Source organism: Acromyrmex echinatior, chromosome 13 (genome assembly GCF_024713525.1).
Source record: "Acromyrmex echinatior isolate Ae372 chromosome 13, ASM2471352v2, whole genome shotgun sequence".
NCBI classification, from domain to species: Eukaryota; Metazoa; Arthropoda; class Insecta; order Hymenoptera; family Formicidae; genus Acromyrmex; species Acromyrmex echinatior.
This window is the reverse complement of record NC_141864.1, coordinates 200,228-224,757: the sequence shown is the minus strand read 5'-3', so window position 1 is coordinate 224,757 and position 24,530 is coordinate 200,228. Positions and strand designations below refer to the sequence as shown.

At 30.0% G+C, this 24,530-nt stretch overlaps 1 protein-coding gene and 1 pseudogene across 2 annotated transcripts in view; one reads left to right on the top strand and one right to left on the bottom strand.

Annotated features, from left to right (window-relative positions):
• wake (ankyrin repeat and fibronectin type III domain containing protein wide awake) overlaps window positions 1–24,530 on the top strand; it is a 271,094-nt gene that overhangs the window by 163,348 nt on the left and 83,216 nt on the right. The window contains exon 1 of one of the 2 annotated variants that reach the window (XM_011070248.2): window positions 21,437–22,284. The exons of the other annotated variant lie outside the window; for it this stretch is intronic. The gene's annotated coding sequence lies outside the window, so the exon portion shown is untranslated. Of the gene's footprint in view, window positions 1–21,436; window positions 22,285–24,530 lie in introns of those variants that run through there. 2 annotated transcript variants of the gene reach the window in all.
• Window positions 7,521–20,009, bottom strand: LOC147907448 (uncharacterized; annotated as a pseudogene).

Genomic DNA, 24,530 nt, shown 5'->3' with positions numbered 1-24,530 from the left:
AATCATCTTGGGTGTACCTTACTTTTTCAGCAGATCCTAGACGTTATCAGCAACACAAAACATTCCTAGATTCAAATTAAAGGAAAATTCAATAATTTTTTTTTTAATTCGTCCACCATATTGGATCCGCCATCTTCAATTTTTGAAAACGGACTTCAGATTCGTAATCAGTGACCACGAAAACCCCCAGATATCAATTTGCAAAAAAATTCAATAGTTTTTTCAAATTTCGTCAGCCATATTGGATCCACCATCTTGAATTTTTGAAAATCGACTTCAAAATCGTAATCAGCGACCCCGAAAACCCCAAGATACCAATTTACAGGAATTTCCATTGACAATGTCAACTTGACGTTGAACTGACCTTCAAAGGCATGGTCAAGGTCATGATCAAAGTCACAGGCGGACGTAAAATTTTCCGCTGTTTCCATTCCTGTGGTCAAAAATATGTGTTCCTATTTAAAAAAGTAAATTTGACTTTGAAATGATATTCAATAGATGGTGTCGACCATCAACACCATCTAGTGACAAAAAACCGCGGATACTTTTTAGATGACCCAATATTATTCCTGGAAGGTACCACTCAGCCCACCGAGTGCGCGGGCGGCGAAGAGCGGGGATAGCTTAACAGGCGCGTCGCGCCGTTCGAGCTTGGACACGCGAGGCGGTGAACGGGGCGTTTGCCCCATTCCCCGCGCGCCATCTATCGATAGCGGATATTCGACGCTTTAGAAATAATCTCGATTGCGAAAAATGGGAAATGATCAAGAACTGTTGGAAAAAACTCAATTTAGTTCGTTCTGAAACGTGCACATGTACATACAGAAAAATGTTTTATATATATATATATATATATATATATATACATACATAAATATTACTTGTTTCAAGTAAATAATAAAAGTATAATATTTTAAAATTATATTATCAAGAAAATATTCTTTGAATTATAATAATATAATCGTTATTCAAAAGAAGAAGAATAAAAATTGTTCTCTCTTAGCACTAGAATGATATTTTTCTGCTTTTTTTTACACTACCGCTCATGGAAGTTCAGACATCAGCATAAATTTCATCGAATATAATTTTAAAATACTCTTAGATTCTACTAAATCATAGACGTCATACAATAAACTTGGGCATCTGTCAACATAACCCTATAGAAACATTAGTTGATTTGTGTCTGCATCATAAAGTTATTCTCGATTGAAAATGTCAGTTTACGAGCCAAATTCTCGTCATTTGCGGGAGATTTTAATTTTTTTCTGCTTCAATATGAAGAAATCTGCGGCTGAGGCTCATCGAATGATCTCAAATACTTACGGTGAGGCCGCTATTAGTGAAAGAACGTGCCGTGAGTGGTTTCAATGCTTCAAGAACGGTGATTTTGACGTCGAAGACCGGCATAGCGATGGAAGAGAGAAAGTTTTCGAAGATGCAGAATTGGAGGCATTACTTGATCAAGACTCGTGTCAAAATCAAGAAGAATTGGCACGATCATTGGGAGTGACTCAACGAGTCATTTTAAAACGCCTCAAAGTCATGGGAATGATTCAGAAGCAAGGAAATTGGGTGCCGTACGAGTTAAAGCCGAGAGATGTTGAACGGCGTTTGTTTGTTTGTGAACAGCTGCTTGAAAGGCAAAGACGGAAGGGATTTTTGCATTGCATTGTGACTGGGGACGAAAAATGGGTTCATTATGATAACCTCAAGCGCAGAAAATCATGGGGAGTTCCCAGCCATGTTTCCACGTCGATGGCCAAATCGAATATTCACGGCAAGGTCATGCTCTGTATTTGGTGAGACCAGCTCGGCGTAGTGTATTATGAACTGTTAACACCGACTGAAACAATCAATCCAATTTTTTACTTCTTCATAAGACCGGAAGTGCTGGTCAGCCAAGCCGTGTGCCATTGATCGAAACAAGTGATAGTCAGAGGGAGCAACGTCTGGAGAATACGGCGGGTGGGATAGGATTTCCCATTTTAATATTTCCAAGTATGTCTTCATCACTTTCGCAACATGGAGTCGAACATTGTCATGCTGCAAAATCATTTTATCGTATCTCTCGTTGTATTACGGCCGTTTGTCTTTCAATGCTCGGCTCAAACGCATCAATTGTGTTCGATACTGATCGCCTGTGATTGTTTCAGTCGGTTTTAACAGCTCATAATACACTACGCCGAGCTGGTCCCATCAAATACAGAGCATGACCTTCGAGCCGTGAATATTCAGTTTGGCCGTCAACGTGGAAGCATAGCCGGGAACTCCCCATGATTTTCTGCGCTTGGGGTTATCGTAATGAACCCATTTTTCGTCCCCAGTCACAATGCGATGCAGAAATCCCTTCCGTCTTTGCCTTTCAAGCAGCTGTTCACAAGCAAATAAACACCGTTCAACATCTCTTCAACTCGTACGGCACCCAATTTCCTTGTTTCTGAATCATTCCCATGACTTTGAAGCGTTTTGAAATGGCTTATTGAGTCACTCCCAATGATCGTGCCAATTCTTCTTGATTTTGACACGAGTCTTGATCAAGTAATGCCTCCAATTCTGCATCTTCGAAAACTTTCTCTCTTCCATCGCTATGCCGGTCTTGGACGTCAAAATCACCGTTCTTGAAGCGTTGAAACCACTCACGACACATTCTTTCACTAATAGCGGTCTTACAGTAAATATTTGATAGCATTCGATGAGCCTCAGCCGCAGATTTCTTCATATTGAAGCAGAAAAAAATTAAAATCTCCCGCAAATGACGAGAATTTGGCTCGTAAATTGACATTTTCAATCGAAAATAACTTTATGATGTAGACACAAATCGATTAATGTTTCTATAGGGATTATGTTGACAGATGCCCAAGTTTATTGTATGATGTCTATGATCTATTTATTTCGACTACTACTTACCGCTAAAGCCGTCTATAGGAAAACGGCGGTAGCAAAGTTGTACACCTAATAGTTATTTACAGTTATCAATTTAACGATGGTAAGACATTTGATTTTACAATAAAATGTCTTGCCATCGTTAAACCGTTATATACTGGTAATTTTAAACGCCCTTTTTTACAATATATTTAAATCCTAAATGTAATAAATCGTTTCATGATCTTAGACGAAATATTATGACAATTTTTAAGCTTATATATGTCATCTTAGTAGCATAAAACTGAACTAAATCGCATTTTATAGTTTTCAAATAAGGTATCGTCGAAAAGTAACTTCCATTTCATAAAAGTAGTTGAAAGTTTCGTCGTTTACAAAGAACAATGTGTTTTTTTTATAACATTTAAGGTATACCAATTTTATAGTGGAATCATATCATTTTGATCCTGCAGATTTTAAACAATCATTACAAATAATATTATTTTTAAAAATTTTGAACAAAACACAACCTTAAATAATACAACGAGTTCATTTCTAAATTAATGATTCTGTTTTCATCTTCAAGTGGAATTACAAGTATCTCTTGAAGCACTTGATTTACATCCGTTTTACAAATATGTTTCTTTAAGGAGAAATGAGAGGTCACGTCATCTTGTTCATAATTAATGTTTTCCAAAGCTTGTAAATATTGTGGCACACCTAAAATCTTTAAGCTATGCTTAAATTGTAACGCATTTGATGTTGGAAATTTTCTCCTTACATTAGAAAACACATTTTCTACAAAATCTTTAGTAAATCGCTTTCTTAATACAAATATGTATCCACACTCATTAATTAGATATTTAGTCAGATCTATGAAAGATTGCATTATTAACACAATACCAGCTTACACAGATTTAAATTTCTTCTCTTTACCAATTTTTATATCACGAAATTAATAACATGTTCTAGAAATTAAATTATTTCATTAAATATATTTTTACAATTATTTTCAGCTGTTTTTCCTAACGCAACTTTTATGCTTCTATGCTCCTATACTTTTATACTTCTATACTCCTCTGGAGTGTACGTATAGAGGGCAAAGAAATATTGGGTCATTTAAAAAGTACCACGGTTTTTTCATTCAAAAATTGAACAAAAAACCGCGGATACTTTTTAAATGACCTTTCGTTTAATAAGTTCATTATAGCCGCTTTTAGAACAAAAAAATTTTATCTTAAGCGCTTTTTTTATTGTTTCTTCAAACTATTTATATATTCTCTTTCTAGAAGAACTATTATATTAGGTGTTGGAATTAATTCGTAGCGTTTTTAATGAAAGAATGTTATTTATTTCACATGAGCATTAAAAAATACATTAATGAAAGTACTTCCCATCACTTGTAAAACGCTACGAATTAATTCCAACACCTAATAGTTTGCAACTATTGGATTTGATCATTGTTAAAAATTGTACGTAGTATTTTCCATGATTTTAACACCCTTTCTTTAATGCATATTTCCTTTTGGCTCTTTAATTTTCTTATACACTGAATCAGATTCCTTTTTGTTTTTTTACTTTTAGCGATGATTCTATTGGCAATTTCAAGTTCTCCATTTGCTTGTTTGAGTTTTCTTTTCAAATCTTCCTTTTCGTTGTCATTGTCTGATTTGGATGTTGCAGCAGTGGTATCACATGAAAAAAGTTTGAATATTTATTTGTGGAATATTTTCTACGTTGTATACGTATTTCTCTTTTGTAGCTTCTTCTGATATATTCGAGAGAGATGTGATAGATATATCATTAATAATTTCTTCGATGTAGTCTTTATCTATAAGTGTTCGAGAGCGAGTCAGAGCGAGAGCGCTGGCGTGAAAATTTAAGTGATACGGCGTTTAGTTGTATTTCGCTTCAATCCAATAATATTCTTTGCGAATCAAACGCGGAGGTTTTCTTTGCGAATCAAACGCGACGGTTTTCTGGCGGCGGAGCGTCTCCTTGGCGGTGCACTGATAGCGATGCGTTGACTCAAAACGGCGGAAAACTAAGAGAGCTATTGCTTCTCGGTTTTGCCTTTTATGCTCTTTTGAGAACAAAGGCTTCCCTTTGCATTCGCCTATGAGATTTTTACAAATTGAAAAATTTGAGGTGATCCTCTGTTTCGGGTGGCGATTGGCGATTTCGAGCGCAACGGCCAAGCGGCACGCTATGCGCGCCCGTTAAATCTGGATTCTTGATTGGGATGAACGCATATTACGCGTTTTGCGTCACGTGATCGCGCGTGCGCTGCGACCGATCCGAGTTGGTTCGCCGTTATAGCGGTTGAGATCTGCGTACGTGCGACGTGCGGCTTAGCTTATTGTTTTTCGACTTTATCGACGAGGTGATAGCCGAGTTTATGTTTTGGAAACTTCTAAGGACGCTTGGGATCCTTCTAGAAGCTTTCGATCCGAATGTCGCACGAACACCAAATATGAAAATATGTACATGTATTTGGCCGTATCTCGAACAATAAGAAAACATAATTTTTCTGTATACTCTATATCTTACATCATTTTAAAAATAAATAAACACATCATAAGTATAAGTTTTTTTTCATTCTTTACTTTTTCTTGATAATTATTAGGAAAAATTGTTGGCGTTGTGTTTCAATTTCCTTTTCTCATTAATTCTAGTTTTCTCCCACATGTTATTATCAAAATGGACCTAAAGCAATATCATTACGTATATAAATATTTATCATTGAATCATTTAATTTATCAATTATATTTGATTGTAATAATTAATACATGATTTACTTCACAAATATGTGATCTTCGAGTAGGTTGCCAATTTTTAAGATTTATTTGTGACACCCCCGTTGTTGTAAGGCCTCCCGTTCTTCATTATATAGAAAAAGTCGTAGCGAAAGCCTTTTGTTATGACATCCAGGCACAACAACCAGTCATGTTTTCTGTGAAAAAGATAATAAAATTATATGATTGATGACAAAGTTCAATGTCACTTTCGACTACATATTAGGTGTAGTAAAAAGAAATCCATTATTTTTCCATATATCCAATAGATATTTTCATACTTTTAATGTTTTCATACATCTAAAAGTATTCTTTCTTTTTTAAATTGTATGAAATGATTTAATTTGAAATAAGATAACGAAAAAATGGCTTTCTTATATATATATATATATATATATATATAAAATGAGAATGTTAAGATTTGGATGAATGTTGTCATCAGTAATCGAGCAATTAATAATTAATGAGATTGTTATATGGATTTGTTAATGGCAATTACATCGCGTTACTAAATGTGTAAGTTATGTTAGATTGACACAATGTGATTTGATATATCAATTAAATTATGAGACTGTCAATTACTTTCAAAGTTAATTAATATGTATTTTAAATACAATTATCTCAGCACTATGATTGCTAATTACTTTCGGACTTTGTAATTCAATTATATATTTAATATATATATATATATATATATATATAATAATTCCTAATAATTCACCGAAATTAAATTAAAATCTGTAAAGAACTTATTATGAAAAATATTACCTAGGTCGAGAATTGAATTCGGATTTCACGTATACTGTGCTAGTATTCTCAGAGTCTAGCGTCTCACAGATTTGTATATAGCGGATATTATTTCTGTTGTTTGTTGTCTTAAATTACAGGCAACGAAAAGAAAGAAGGAAAAGGTAATTATTAGATATTTTTTGTTCAATTCGTAATTAATTGATCGCACTGATATTGATAATGAGATTGTGCTGTGGAATTGTGCATTGACAAACTTTTGGGATCAACAATAATTATTTTCATCGCAGTGCAACGAAGAACAGGAGAAAGATCTGTATATTATTTACAAGACTTCAGAATATTAGTTATATTATATTGATTGCGTTCAGCTGAAAAAGGAGCTGTGCAATTAATGTAAAATTCTCCATTATCATTGGGTTATACATTCAGATTCAAGAAAGTCTAAAGGCAAGAGCCAATTATATTAAGAATATAATCTTACAATTGTTACAAAATTGCCTTTTCTGTTGAACGTAGCCATTGTTAAATTATTTCGCTTACTTCGTTTTGGTAAACATTCGAGGGAAATAGTTATTGCAAAATTAATAGGAAGTGTGATATTAATTAATGATTAATAGTGCTAGAATTTTTTAAATGTAAAATTAATGTGTTAAAGATTTTTTAAAGAAACATGTCGTGAAGAAAAATTAAAATGGCAAACTAAAAACGCAATGTTTATATATTATTAAAGATATTAATTTATTTATTATTAAAGATATTAAGAACATATACAAGTAAAAATTTTGTTAAATTTATTTATATAAATTTCTTTTGTTATCTTACTGGACATACTTCTTATTTAAAAGATCAATTTTACAAGAAAAATTTTGATATTCCAAAATTCATATGGATTTCTATTATTATCAAAAATATATAATAAGCAACATATATTTACCACCACTTTAGATTGAGATTTGTATTTCTATTTTGAAAGTCTTCTGTTATTTCAACTTCGCAAAGAAAAGTAATAGTAACTTGAACTTTTCTTTCAGAATAATTTCATTGAAGATCTTCCTATTTTGACTTAATACAGGGTGGGCCATCTATTGGTACGTTTTTAAAAATGCGATCAAATGAGCATACATTGATATTTTTTATTAATTTTTTTTTGTTGTGAAGCTAAAAGTATCCGCGTCAAGAATGAAAAACGATTTCGTTCATGTGGCTCCCTCTACTGGCCTTACAGTATGCCATTCGGTCACCCCAATTATTAATGACATTTTGGACTACCTCGGCGCCAATTTCACTCAAAACAGTCGTAATATAATGTCATCCACTAACATCCCTTTCTCACGAACTTTCCTCACCAATTTGCGTATAGCTCCTTCGGTGGGTGCTCTATCACGACCCATATTTCTTTTCAAAATTCGTACAGTTTCGGCGACACAGCACTGACTTTGAAAATAAGTTTTTAAAATTTCAAAACGCTCTTCAAGAGAAAACATGTTGTTTCGTGCCGCGGACGGTATGACTAATAAACTGTCAAAATTTCGGGTCTGTAGCTCGTTCGGTGTTGCCATACGACGAAATTCAAAAACGTACCAATAGATGGCCCACCCTGTAATTGTTTTAATTCTTTTTCAAAAATTATTACATAAAAATAAAAGATATGTATTAATACCAGTCAAATTATTAAAAAAGATCAAATAATAACAGCTTTAACTCTCCTCCAAAAAAATTATTATATAAAAATCATTATATCACAAAGTTTACTTAAACACATTAAAATAAGATTTCTTATATTAAAACGATTAACAAATTACAAATGGGTCTTTAGGAATCGGCGCTGTAATAATTACGCGTTTATTTCGATTGATCAAAAATAACCCTCTATTAATAATATATTTGTTTCGACTAACTTCTATTCCTTCATCAGCGAGTTGTATTACAAAAAATTCATAAAAATTTTCAGTGTGGTTACACTCCGACATCAAATTTTCCATAACCTGTTATGGGAAATAAGCTGGACGGTCTACGATATTTGATCTTAAATATAATAAATGAATAGAGTCGAAAAATATTAAAAAACTTACAAGAATTACTGTAGAGCCTCAGGAGTACGTCAGAAGTACGTCAAATACAAATTAGTCCTAATACTGTAGTTGTTGTAACTCAAATTCTTTTTCTCGTGAATTAAAATTTAAGACGAAACGACAATAATTAAATAAATATAATATATATTGTGTAAGTCAATGATGTTCGTGCTGCAGTGTCAATCGTCGTAATGAAAATGTATTATTTTTAGCTATAGGCTTTTAGTGATCAGTCAAATAACAAAAATATGAAGAACTAACTAAGTAACTCAGTGTCTTTGTTTAAATTAATACTGTTCTTTTATCGCTTGATGTTTATCATTTCTAATGTTAGTCTTTTATTGTAGTTACGTTCTGTGTCTAATATTTGAACATTATTCCAATCAAAATCATGATTGTGACGTATCTTATTCGTGACAACCGAAGGATTGATTTTATTTCTATTAATGTCATTTTTGTGTTCAGAAATCCTCGTTTTTAATTGTCTACATGTTTGTCCAACATAAGACGCATCACAATCATTACAAGAAATTTTATACACAATGTTCTTTTTACGCTTTTATCATTGAACTGAGTTTGTTAAGGCTGAAAAATGAAAATTTAGTGTCGGTATAATCTTTTTAAATTTTTCGAAAATAGATTGTATACATGGAATTGTGAACCAACTCGTTTTTCTTTAATGTTTTTATTTGAGGAATCATTATTTTGAATTTATTAAAAAAACATAGAATATAATCTTTGCAAATATCCAATACAGGGTCAAAATTACATGAGAAATAAAATCATCCCAACATACTCAACAACATTTTCTTCACGAGAGATAGATCCTCCGTTCTCTCTTTCCCGTACAGAGGGAAGCTTTCTGCTTCCTCGCTCCGCACCGGCCGCATTACCCCGCGCGTCGCTCTTTTGCACCACCCGATATCCGTGGCGGCCCACCCAACTCCAACCCCGCCGAAATCGCTCCTTGAACGTCATTCATCTCATTTTGCGACGGCTTACCGCCCTATTAATAATAAAAGAAGTTCAATGATTAAGGTTTTTAATAAAATAAAAAAATCTTTCCAATTTCTAAAAGAATAAAAATATCATTCTCACAAAAGTCGAAAGGAAATTTTACGGTTGTCCTGGATAAAGATAAATACATGACTAAGATGAAGAAAATACTCCAATATTCTTACGAGATGGAAGGATTTGAAGTTTATCACTGACTACATATCGTTCACTTAATACTAGCGACGGCTTACTGCCTAGAATGTATGGGATCTCAAAAGTACATAAAATTGGACACCCATTAAGAGTTATAATTTCATCTACGGACAGTACTTTATTTAGTTTTTCTACATTTCTACATAAAATACTTGAAAAAAGTATTTCTACTCCTCCAAGCAACGTTAAAAATAGCTTTGACATGTGAACAATCTTAATAATAAAATGCTAAATGAAAACATTATTTTAATATCATTCGACATTATTTCTCTGTTCCCATAAATTTAACTTCGAGAAGTGTTGTGAAAGTAAATGGAACTTTATCTCTAAAAAATGTAACATATCAAAGAACGAATTTTTCAAAGCAATAGATTTTGTTTTTAATTTGACATACTTCTCATTTGATAATCAGATTTACAAACAGAAATTCGATACACCTATGGGTTCCTCATTACCTCCAATATTAGCCAATATTGTAATGCAGGACTTAGAGGAACAAGTGTTGAAGACGCTTAATCAAAAATTTTATAGATAACGATTATCTTAAATTAAATTTCATTTTTGGTATAATATGAGAAAGAATTAAAGTTTTAATAAATAAAAAAACTCTCAATCAAACCACCACAATAAGAATAATGATTTCTCAAATAAAGACATTAAAGAAACGAATTGGTTCACAATTTCATATGTACAATCTATTTTCGAAAAATTTACAAATATCATCAAAGATACCAATACTAAATTCTCGTTTTTCGACCTTAACAAACTCAGTTCAATGATAAAAGCGCAAAAAAGATCCTCTTCCTGCAGATTGCAAAAAGAACATTGTGTATAAAATTTCTTGTAATGATTGTGATGCGTCTTATGTTGGACAAACATGTAGACAATTAAAAACGAGGATTTCTGAACACAAAAATGACATTAATAGAAATAAAATCAATCCTTCGGTTGTCACGAATAAGATACGTCACAATCATGATTTTGATTGGAATAATGTTCAAATATTAGACACAGAACGTAACTATTAGGTGTTGGAATTAATTCGTAGCGTTTTACAAGTGATGGGAAGTACTTTCATTAATGTATTTTTTAATGCTCATGTGAAATAAATAACATTCTTTCATTAAAAAACGCTACGAATTAATTCCAACACCTAATACAATAAAAGACTAACATTAGAAATGATAAATATCAAGCGATAAAAGAACAGTATTAATTTAAACAAAGACACTGAGTTACTTAGTTAGTTCTTCATATTTTTGTTATTTGACCGATCACTAAAAGCCTATAGCTAAAAATAATACATTTTCATTGCGATGATTGGCAGGACGAACATTATCAACTTATACAATATATATTATATTTATTTAATTATCGTCGTTTCGTCTTAAATTTTATTTCACGAGAAAAAGAATTTGCGTTACAACAACTATGGTGTTAGGACTAATTTGTATTTGACGTACTCCTGAGTGAATCTCCACAACAATTCCTGTAAGTTTTTTAATATTTTTCGATCCTATTAATTTATTATATTTAAGTTTAAATATCGTTGACCATCCAGCTTATTAACGGATTATGGGAAATTTAATGTCGGAGTGTAATCACAAGATGAAGATTTTTCTGAATTTTTTGTAATACATTTGAAGGTTAGAAGTTAGCCGAAACATCCGACAAATATATTATTTATAGAAGATTGTTTTAGATCAATCGAAATAAACGCACAAATATTACAGCGCTGATTCTTAAAGACCCATTTGTAATTTATTAATTATTTACTTAACCCTTATAATGATATATAAAATCTCCCCTAAAAAGTAATAGTAACTAATTATACAAACTTACTTTCTTAAAAAAGGCATAAGAGTGTGTGCACTTTGAAAAAATTGTTTATATATGATATAGTATAAACATGATAAAACCTAAATCAAACGTATTGAAATTGCATTGCGTCTTCTTATTCCAACTTAAAAAAAAAAAGTAATAGTAACTTTTAATTTTCTCCAAAAATATTTTCATTAAAACTCTTTCTATTTTGATTCAAGTAATAATAGCTGTATGTGTATATATACAGAGTGTTCCATTTTAATGCCTCATCACAAATAACATCTTTTTTATTTTTGTTTTTAAAAAGAAATGTTTCAGATGAAAGTTGTATGGCTTTGGAGGGGGGAAGGAGAGGGGCATAAGATGGTGTCATTGATTTGATTTTGAGTAATAGTTGCTTGAAGGTTACCTTTAAATTCTTAAAGGGAATCTCCTCTTTATTGCTCATTTTTGTAGATCATCTCGAGAACTTTCTATAACACTACAATAAAATATTTTTTTATTACGTAATTCTCGAGTTATAAGGATCGAATGTTATAGTACCGCTGGCATTAGCATTATGCCAGGTGCCTGATCGACGGCTAAAACTTTGTAAATATTGTTCAGAATCATGTCCTGAATAACATTTGTTGATCATTTGTTGATCAAGATTAATGGAGAGGTTGTGCCTCTTACTTTCATTTTTACATAGAAATAAATTCTTGGTGCAAAAATGAAAGTAAGAGAAACAATCTCCAATGACCTTGATTTTAACAAATATTGTTCAGGACATGATCCTAAACAACATTTATAGATTTTAGTCGTCGGTCAAGCATTTTGGGTAATGTTAATGCCGGTGGTGCTGTAATTTGCAAGTCTTATAACAAAAGTATTTAATGAAAATGAACTTAATTATAGTGTTTCGAAAAGCTTTCGAGCTATTAGAATATACAATGAAAAATGGGGGTCCTATTTAAGAAATTGAAGGTGACCATTATGTGACTTCCAAATGACTATCCAAAGTCAAACCAACGATACCATCTTATATCCCTCCCTCTAAACCATACAACTGTTATCTGAAACAGAAATTCATTTTTTTATTAATTTATTTTTTTTTGTTTAATTATTCTGTATATATATATATATATATATATATATATATATATATACATATACAGAATATCCCATTTTAATGTCCTACCCAAATAACTTTTATTTTTGATCTTAGAAAGATTGACGCCAAGTCAAAAAATAAATTCTACTCAAAACATTATTACATAAAAATTATTATGTTCCTATTTCGACCTAAGTAATATCACAAAATCTTTAATACTATACAATATAGATAGCCGTCGTTTTTATGCATCTTAACATTTTTATATTACAATTATAAAATGAGAAAGGCGGTGAGATTTTTTAAAATTATACACTTCTTAAAAAAAAAATAAAAAAAGACACTAGAGTATGTATTCATCCAATGAAACTATTTTACGATAAAATCTAAAGATGATAAAACCTAGATGATACATATTAAAAAAAAAACTAGTGTAAACCAAATTAAAAAGTACAACCTAAGTGGTATTATCTTTATTAACTGATGATACGATACATCTTTTGTATTTTCATTGACAGTCTTTCTATTTCAACCTCTCCTCCTAAAAAAATAATTGTAACTTTTAAAAAGTAAAACACAAGTGATATTATTATATCCTTATTATTTGTACTTAATTCTAATAACACGTATCATTTGTATTTTTATCAAATTAATTAATTAAATTCTACAAAAAAAGTAAAACCCAAGTGATACTATCTTGTTATTATGTTTTTATTATTTACTTAATTCTAATGATGTATATCATGTGTTTAAAAGATTTGGTATCAACAACTGGCACAAAGTTGAATCCTATAAAATTTTTATAAGTTAAATTTTATCAAATCAAAAAGTAAAATCCAAGGGATACTAGCTTTAAAAATCCAAATGATATTAACAAAGAGGCAAACAAAGAGGCAACTTAGAACGAAAATAAAGGAACAAAAAATAATGAAATTTGATCCATTTAAGTATTTGGTTATCTCTGAACATATTTCGAATTTTAATTATACTTTTGATTGGGAGAATGTAAAAATTGTAGATTTTAAACATAATTACAACAAAAAACAGAGGTTGCAGAGATGATATATATAAATGAACAAGAAAATGATATTAATTGTAAAAAAGATACATAAATGTTGGAGGCATTTTATTTTAAAATTTTATTATAAAAGAATCTTTAATTGAATTTTTGAAGTTAATTATTTTACATCATGACTAAGTTATTACTAGATTCAAAAAAATTTTATGAGTTTAATTTTAAATAATGATTTCTTTTTAAATACATTGATTTAGATCTTTCATATATATGACTATTAATTATTATCATCAATTTGGACAAAAACGTCGATCTTCGCTGACAAACGAGGACTTCATTTTAAAGAAAAATTAAATGAAATGTAGTCAGATATGTAATACATCTGACTACATTTCACTTAAAAATATGGTGCGATGATGGAATTCTAAATCTAAGTCAATGGTTATAGACTGCTATCTGGAGGATGATATGGAATGGCTAGAGTATGCGTTTAGTATGTAAGATGTAAATTGCGTTATAAATTGATGAAAGCTCTGTAGAATCGAAATGTTTTTATTATATTGTCCTTATTTTAAATATATTTTAATCTAAGATTTCTGAATGTGTTCGTTACTGGTCATTTATTATATACTGTTTTCCAGTGATACTATCTTTAAAAATAATAATGATATTATCCTTATTATTTATTTAATTCTATTATGTATTATTTGTATGAAAAAAATCCAAGTGGTACTATCTTTAGTAATCTTTATTATTGTATTTACTATATGTCTAATAATCATTTGTATAAAAATTTTTATATACAATGAAACTAAGTATATATCTTTGTATTCCTATTCCAATCGATGTGGTATAATTTTATTTTTAAAAAATTATATCACAATCTATTCAAAGACATTCTTTCTTCCAACAAAAGTAGTAGTATATTAAATATTTAATTCTCCTTCAAAATATTGTTATATCATAAAATATTATCATATGGCAAAATTGTATTACCTTTCTCAATTCAAACATTACTAAAGAATTAAAGAAGTAACAGTAACACATTTTTATTGAGGACGAAGCAGCACAAAATGAGAAAATTTTATTAAAATAACAAAATTAGTTATGTAAAAAAACTTGGCTCTGTTAGACCTCAAAATATAATAAGCAAATGTTAAATAAAAGAAATAAATGAAGTTTATTTTTTAATTAACATTAAAATTACAAAATCACAATTACAATTAAGATTATAATTTATTTTAATTAACATAAAAATTACAATCACAATTACAAGTATAATTAATTTTTAACCTACTCTTAAATCTATCTTAAATTTATGTATCGCTTTTATAACCCATGGCTTACAAATCTAAAATTATTCTATTTTTAATTATATATGATTTTACAATACATAACGCACACTATATAAATACTTATTCTATACTATAAATCTAAGCCACATACCTGTCTGAATTTATGTTTACTTGCACGCATGCACGCCCGCACTGTATTCTATTATTTAGTCCACCTAATTCTCTTTTTTAAATCTCTTTATTATTCTCTTTATTCTTAAGTATTACTTAATTCTTAAATCTCTTCATTTTATTTTTTTTATTCAGTATTATTTAATATTTATACAAACTTATCTTTTTAAAAAAAGATAAAAAAAGCACTAAGCATGCGTGCTTTTTGTGAAGAATCATTTGGGCCTGTTTCACTAACGCCAATTACTTAATTGGTCGTGGAACTGACTACTGGTAATTGTGTTTGTGTTTGCTGTTTAATAGAATTGACCACTTATGGTTGACAGTTAATCACTGGCTTAATCGAGTTGATGAAACCGGCTCTTTGTATATAATATTAAGTATCCAATCTAATAGCAGTTTTAATTTTTCTTCAAAGATATTCTTATTGAAGATCTTCTTAAGTCTCTCTAAGTAATGGCTTTAATTCTCTGTCAAAAATTATTACTCTTCGAAAAAAATGAATGTATCTAATTAAAAATTAAAACCTAGATGCTACAATCTTAACTAATCAAGTTAAGTTCTATCAAATTAAAAAGTAAAACACAAATCGTATTGTCTCTTGTTATTTATTTAACTCTAATGATATATATCATTTATATAAAAGATATCAACAAAATTGATAAGTTAAATTCCATGTAATTCGGATATCAAATTGTATAAATAATATTAACTTTAACAATACGTATCATTCCTTTAAAAGATTTGATATCAAGCGAAAAAGTTAAATCCCATTTCTTTATGCCAAATTAAATAAATAATGAATATTAATCTAATGATATGTATCATTTGTATAAAAGAATTGATATCAACAACTGTGGCGCCAAGTTAAATTCTACTATCAAAATCAAAGTAAAACTCAAATGATACTATCTTTATTATTGTTTACTTAATCCAAATCATTATCTTTAATTTTTATGAAATGAAATCTAAATATACGTATATCTTATTGAAGGATCTTCCTATTCCAATCCAAATGGTTTAAATTTCTCTTAAATGAAATTATTATATCACAATTCATTCAAAGACATTTTCTCTTCCAACTAAAATAGTGGTTATTTAATTCTCCTTCAAAATATTATACAAAACATTATCACAAAATTGCGTTAGAATAGCTCCCGACAGACTTGGAAAATTGTTCGTTGCAGTTAAACAAAGATATAAAGATTTAAGATAAACTATATGTGAATTTGACAGTCTCAAATTTTATTTCAAACAACCTTTCGTAAATTCCATTTGAGAAAAAACGTCTTTTTGATGTTTTCTGGATTTATTAATAAGAGGTTTTACTTTATCATAAGGAAACCTCAATAGGAAATTTTTCATATATCTTTAAACCAACGCTTCATATGTTTGACGCTATAATCATCCTGATCCAAATTCCACAATCGATTGCATAATTATAATTTGCATACTTCGAGCCAAATATCAAACATTAGTGGCATCAATAAATTTATATATTTTATAAATTCTTCTAAATAAGGTTTCTTTCTCTCGATCATCTATCAAGATCATATCTTCAAGATTAATTTCACAAAAGTGAGTCGTACTATCGTTATAAGCTGGAATATATTTTTTTGTTTTCATAAACGGAGACATAATCGATGGTGTGTACCTATACAAAGTTTCCTGTAGTTAACAAATTTACATTAGTAGTTTTGGAATGTAATGTTGTCATTAATTGTGCCACAGGACTACTTTCATTATGTAACCTGCATATCATACCCAAAAAATTAGATAATATTTTATGATTATCTTTCGCCAATGCACTATTACAATTTTGTACAAGCACATCTAAGAAAAGTAGAAAATCTTCTTTCACACATGGATTAATATGTGTCATTGCATAGCTCAGATACGATATTATATAATTTCACGCAAAGATGTCAACTGTTCATTTGGGATAAAGTCAAGAATAAAATTAAGTGCATGAAATGAATTTGTATTTCTTTCTCTTTATCAAGAAAAAAAGCTGCGATATCATATAACAGAGAATTCAATTGTGAATGTAAAGATTTAGAGGATTTTGTAACAAGATGTCTTTTAATTGTTTCAAAGTATCTTGTTTCACAGTTGAATTGTGATGCCGAAAACGTGTTAATAAATCCTGAAAATACATTACAAGTTACATAATAATGTACGTACAAAGTCGAATTATAATATACTAAACAATTAGGTTTATGCAAGACATCAACATTCGGTAATTGTTGAATTTAGTCCTCATCTCCTCGAGGTTGATAAAATTAGACTCATTTGACGCGTTTTTGTATTACATGAACAAATGGCAAAAAAATGTATCGCTCTATTTCGCAAACGAGTTATTAATTGTTAAAGTTGACAGATTAGGAAATCTGTTGCATGGATCTGTTGATGGAGAGTTAAACAAATTTTCTGCTTTACAGACAAATATTTAACCAAGACAAATACTCTGTTGTAAAAATAAAAATTATATAGAAAATAATTTGTATTCTTAAAGCAAAGAATGTGTTCTTAAAGCAGAGAATTTGTGTAATTGAAGCAGAAAATACTTATTCTAGCTTCAATTATATGCTCTCATGTCCTTCTATGCCATCGATGTGACAGATTTCCTAACTTGAACATCATCAACAACTTTAACGATTAATATCTCGGTCCATGTAAAGCGATACATTTTTTTTGCCAGATTCGTTTATTTCGTGCAAAAACATGTCAAGTAAGTCTAATTTGTGTAATTGCAGAAGCAGAAAATCACTTACGTATTCCTCTACGCCATCGACGTGACGGATTTCCTAACTTAAACTATCTCACTTTAATTCCAAAAAGTGTACACTAGTTTATCATCAGCCACAGAAAACAGACATGTGTGATGTGACCATGCATTGTCAGCACCACATTTGCCTCTTGCGCCAAAAATTCCAAAAGGACAAATCCCCTTCCGCAGCCGGCGACGACGACATTTTTTAATTTTAATATAAAAGTTTCAGATTCAAATTTTGCGTCGCAATATCTCGGCTCATAGGACACGTAGAGAAAAAATAAAAATACTTTCATTATATATTTAGACCGGATGCAATCGATTGAGCATTTAGAATCTGATCAGTTCAACCCTTTGAGATCCAATAATCTAAATTCCTGGCAACTCACCGGCTCGCGTAAAGTAGCCACGGCAGTGTCGCTGTGCGTAGCTTAAGACGCCGAGATATTACCAGTGTCTCCAGATACACATCTTATTATATTTTGAAGTCTAGCAGCGCCAAGTTATTTTACATAACAAATTTTGTTATTATAATAAAACTTTCTCGTTTTGTGCTGCTTCGTGCTTAATAAAAATGTGTTACTGTTACTCTTTAATTCTTTGTGGTAACACTTGAATTGAGGAAGGTAATGCAATTTTACATATTATATATGTAATATTTTGCGATATAATATTTGATAATATTTTGCGATATAATAATATTTTGAAGGAGAATTAAATAACTATTTACTAGTACTTTAGTTAGAAGAAAAAATGTCTTTGAATGGATTGTGAGATATAATAATTTTTTTAAAGAAATTAAATCACGTGGATTGGAATAGGAATACAAAGATATATACTTAGGTTTTATTGTACAATATATAAAAATTTGTATACAAATGATAATTAGAAATAAAGTAAATAGTAAAGATTACTAACGATAGTATCACTTGGATTTTTATAGTACCATTTGGGTTTTTTTTTCATACAAATGATACATATTAGAATTAAATAATAAGGATAGTATCACTCGGATTTTTGAAAATATTACCACTTGTGTTTTACTTTTTAATTTGGAAGAATTTAACTTATAAAAATTTAAGATTCAACTTAGCGCCAGTAGTTGATATCAATCTTTTATACAAATAATACATAAAATTTTGTGGAATTTAAGTTAGCACCAGTTGCTGATATCAAATTTTTTATACACATGATACTTATCATTAGAATTAAGTAAATAATAAAAATATAATAAGAAGATAGTATCACTTGGATTTTATTTTTTGATTTGGTAGAATTTAATGAATTAATTTGATAAAAATACAAATGATACGTGTCATTAAAATTAAGGATAATATCATTAATAAAGATAATACTACTTGTGTTTTACTTTTTGAAAGTTATAATTATTTTTTTAGGAAGAGAGATTGAAGTAGAAAGACTTTTAATGAAAATACACCTCATCATTTCGTATATCATCATTTAGGAAAGATAGTATACTTGGGTTTTTTTTTATATGTATCATCTAGATTTTATCATATTTAAATTTTACTGTAAAATTGTTTCATTGAATGATCACATGTTTTTAGCGCCTTTTTTACCTTTTTTTAAAAAGGTAAGTTTGTATATAATTTCAAAAAATCCCAACTCCACTCTATCATTTTATAATTATAATATAAAAATGTCAAGGTGTATAAAAATGACGATCATCTATATTATAAAGTATTAAGGATTTTATGATATTGCTTAGGTCGAAATAGGAACAAAATATAATTTTTGTGTAATAATTTCTTAAGAAGAATTTAACTTGGCCACACACACACACACACACACACACACACACACACACACACACACACACACACACACACACGCACACACACGCACACACACGCACGCACGCACGCACGCACGCACGCACGCACGCACGCACGCACGCACGAACTCACACATATATACACACATATATACATACATATAATTATTATTACTTGAATCAAAATAGAAAGAGCTTCAATGAAAATATTTTTAAAGAAAAATGAAAGTTACTATTACTTTTTTGTTAAAGAGTTAAAGTAAGAACACTCAATGCAATTCGAATATGTTTTATTTAGGTTTTATCATGTTTATATTTTAACATATATTGTATAAATGATATTTCCAATGTACATACACTCTTAGAGCTTTTTTTATCATTTTTTAAGAAAATAAGTTTGTATAATTGGATACTATTATTTGGGAGGGGGGGGGGGGATTTTACACACTATAAGGGTTAAGTAAATTTTGTGATATAATAATTTTTTAAGGAGAGCTAAAGCTGTTACTACTTGACCTTTTTTAATAACTTGACTAGTATTAATGCATATCTTTTATTTTTATGTAATAATTTTTGAAATAGAATTAAAAAACATTATTACTTGAGTCAGAGTAAGAAGATCTTCAATGAAATTATTATTGAAAGAAAAGTTTTAAGTTACTATAACTTTCCTTTATGAAGTTGAGATAAAAGGAGACTTCCAAAATAGGAATAAATAGTCTCAATCTAGAATGGAAGTAAACATATGTTGCTTATTATATATTTTTGATAACAGAAATTCATATTAATTTTGAAATATCAAAATTTTTCTTGTATATGTAAAATTGAAAATCTTTTAAAAAAGAAGTTTAATAAGATGTTTAATTAGATGTTTAATAAGATAATAAAAGAAACTTATATGAACCTTTTAACACCCAAATTTTTACTTGTATATGTAATATCTTTAATAATAAATAAACATTTTGTTTTTAGTTTGCCATTTTAATATTTCTTCACGACACGTTTCTTTAAAAATCTTTAACACATCAATTTTACAAATCATTTAAAGAATTAGCACTATTAATCACTAATTAATATCACATTTCCTATTAATTTTGCAACAACTGTTTTCCTCAAACATTTATCGAAACAAAGTAAGCGAAATAATTTAACAATGGCTACGTTCAACAGAAAAGGCAATTTTACAACCGTTGTAAGATTCTTAATATGATTGACTCTTGCCTTTAGACTTTCTTGGATCTAAATATATAACTCAATAAAGAATTTTACATCAGTTTTTTCAATTTACAGTAGAGGCTCTGTTTAAGCGGCAATTTAATTACGCAGGTTCAAACGCAGAAAAGGAATACACGTGTGCATGATTTGCATTGTAAAGTGCAACTATAATTACACTTTAATACTTTAACGCAATTAAACTATGACAAAATTATTAACAACACTTAACTAATATTAACAGCCGTTTATTCCGGTTTAATAACTGTTTAAAATAATAGTTTCATAATCTAATTAAGATTTAATAATTGAACTAAATAGGCAACTATCAGAATATTACATATATTTTATTTTCTCTTTAACAATGTTAAAAGAAAATCATTCATTTTGTCCGTTTCTATGGTAAACTAGTCTGTGGCTTTGTTAATCCGACAAGACAGACAAGTTAGCTCGTGCGAGACAATCGTCAGTGCCGAAAGACTAGGCAATCTCTCTTCGGAGCTACGCAATGTGACCACTGGTTGCTGAAGGAGGGGGACACGACAGCTGTTTGTTCACCATGGAAAGGATCGGGGGGTCGCATTGGCATGTGTATCCGCCAGTAATGCCACATCACTAACGTTTGTAGCTCGTGCGATACTAGAAGCAAGCAATGCAGTGCGAGATTGTAGTGTGTTGTGATGAATTTTACAAGTCAAGCTCGCAGATAAAAAAGTTTTTGTTGAGAGAAACCGTGTTCATGAAAGTGTTATACATTAAGTCGTACTCGGGACTGGTCCGTCACACTGTGGAAATCGGTTCCTTCGAGACTGTTTGAGACTACCGGCAGATATCATTCCAAAGCATTTGAAGCACAGCAACGTGCACAGCAGCAACGGTTGGAAAAAGTGCGCGCGCACATGACGTGTTTTAAAACCGTGAACCAATCTCCAAAAATCGATTTCAGGCCTGTGCGCGAAATCTTGTATCGGATGATTAAGAATGTGTGAATGGAAAAAAATTGAGTTACTTATTCTCCGAAGTAGCCTGTTTTTCACGATAATATTGAGGAATAGAAATATCAAGTGTAGATTAATAGTGAGAACATTTTAAAATAATGAATCAATAATATGACATTCAAAAATTTCTAGATGATCAACAGTAAAGGATTCATAGTGACGAAAAATTTTCATTAGTGATTAGTAGTGATCAAAAAATTTTACAGGACATATTATGTATCAATATATATAATATCCAAGTCATGAATATTTGTGTGAAAGCAACATATCGTGACAATGATTGGACAAAAGTCATAAGGATTCTATGGAGCCAAATGGCATCCGAGAGACGATATAATTCTCGTCTATAAATGTGGAGATGTGACTCTCGATGTCGTACTTAAAAACGAGTTCGGCCGCATGGAATTTTGTAATAGTCAGGTAGCTCACGTGTTAAAACGTATAAGTGTCGCGCTACAACTTTTTTTTCGGAAAGCACGACGAGGAGCAAGGGAAATTTTTCTTGAAAATGGATAAAATATAATTACAATAATAATAATAAAAATAAATATAATAGTAATAATGATAATAACAATAACGTCTTTATTGCACAACTTTTTTACATATTTATGTTCACATACATGCGTGTACACACCACACAAGCTTATTACTATAATTTAAACATTAGAATATAGGTATTATGCGTAAAACTAAACGTTCTCTCTAGATAACTTCTATAAGCATTATGAAATTAATTATTGTTTTCTTTCATAAATATTATCAAAATATAATTTTTTAAGGGATTTTTCGAAATTCGAAAATTTTGATAGAATTTCTTCACAATTTTTGAATTTATTAAAGCAAATTCAAAACACTGGCTTTGAGAGTCAAAATTTTCAAATGTTTTATGAATTCTTTTAATATCTGTATACTCTGTATACAATTATGTAGATTTGAAATAAAAATTAAATTTATTTTAAAAAATTCAATATAGTAGAGATTTATATTATAAAAACTTATTTTAAACACAACCGAGAATTAGAATTTTCATATAAAATAAATTAATCTTTTATGATGTAGATTACAAATTTTAAAAATTTTTAAATTAATAATATATTTTATTAAATCTTGTAAATTTTTTATTGGCACCTTTTAAAGATTTGCAATTCTAACACTGAATTTGTAATCAGCACCGACAAAAAGATACAAACAATTTTTATTTACAATCTACACAGTGTCTCAGGATTTAACAGACAAACTGCATGGGAACATATTCTATAAGTGGAAATAAGACAAAAATGTTATTGTATATGAAGTCTGGAAATGATTTATTACAAAGTTATAAAGAAATATTGAAACGGAATATAGGAAATAATGGTTTTTTCATCGCGCCTCTTAATTTTTATTTATAGGGAATTGTAAAAAGTAAGATTTTTTTACAGTGTAGAAGTGACTTTGCATGTAGATTTAATGCAATGACTTAGTAATTCGATTATTAAGATACAATAAAGTCCTCTAGAAATTTTTTTGTAACAAGTTCCGCATTATTGTATCGAGCTTGTGCGACACATTCAAAATTACAACATTACTAAATCATTCTGTTAGTATTCTACACAATGAAATAGGAAAAATGAATTCAAAATAAGATAATTACTAATATAATGGATACTCGCTGTTCAATAAAATTAATTAATTAACGGGATATAATGAGAGTAAAGAACACTACGCGGTTGTAGGTGTATTCTATAATAGTGTGCTATGCACAAATCAGTTGCTGCTTATCAAAAGCATGGTGGAATTAGACACTAATAAATAATAACTAATAATAACTAATAGTAATAACTAATAAATGATTCCACCATACAGTCAAAAGTGAAGCGATCCTTTCCTTAGCAATGAAATTGTTGTTCTGTTCTCGTTGTCAAAGTTTGACATGTTAAATAAACGTGTCGTTCTACTTTTTACGAAAAAAAGTTTTATTATGCGGGTTCCGTTTACGTCTTCATTATCGCAAGTGCGCTATACGTAACCGGAATGCAACATCTCGTCCAACTAGCGTCTGTCAAAGGAAAGAATTCATATTCTCGACATGACAAGCTGCGTCTACGCGAACGTCGGCGATTCCAGCGAGGAAAAGATGGTGCGTCGATACTTCAAAATCGTTGACGGCTACGTTGCGGGTTATGACGAAGAAACTGCATCAACTCAGGTTAGAACGTTACGTTATTTAACGTCAACTTTTACAACGGAACAACAATAACTCTATTGTTAAGGAAAGAATCGTCGCTTCACTTTTAATAGGCGGTAACAGATTTTTGCGCAGCACAACGCTTGCAACAATATATTTAGATAATTATTATATATATAAAACGTAAACTTCCATTTCAAACATTTCGGCTAATTTTTAGCCATCTATAGCGATTGACATACTAAATAAGAAAGACTTTGGTCGCAGATCGATTCTTTGAACACATTGAATGACTTTTCAAAATTCAAGTTTTATTCGTCGGCTTAATGAAAATTAAATTTGTGCAAACAAATTGTGCGCTCATTATCCGTTAAAAAATTATTAACAACAAAAAGTTTAAGAAATAACATTTTTTTATTATATCCAATATTAAGAAGTACTACTACCCTCACTTCCTGTCTAAAAGCGTCCTACTTTCCATGCGAAGCGAGATCTATCC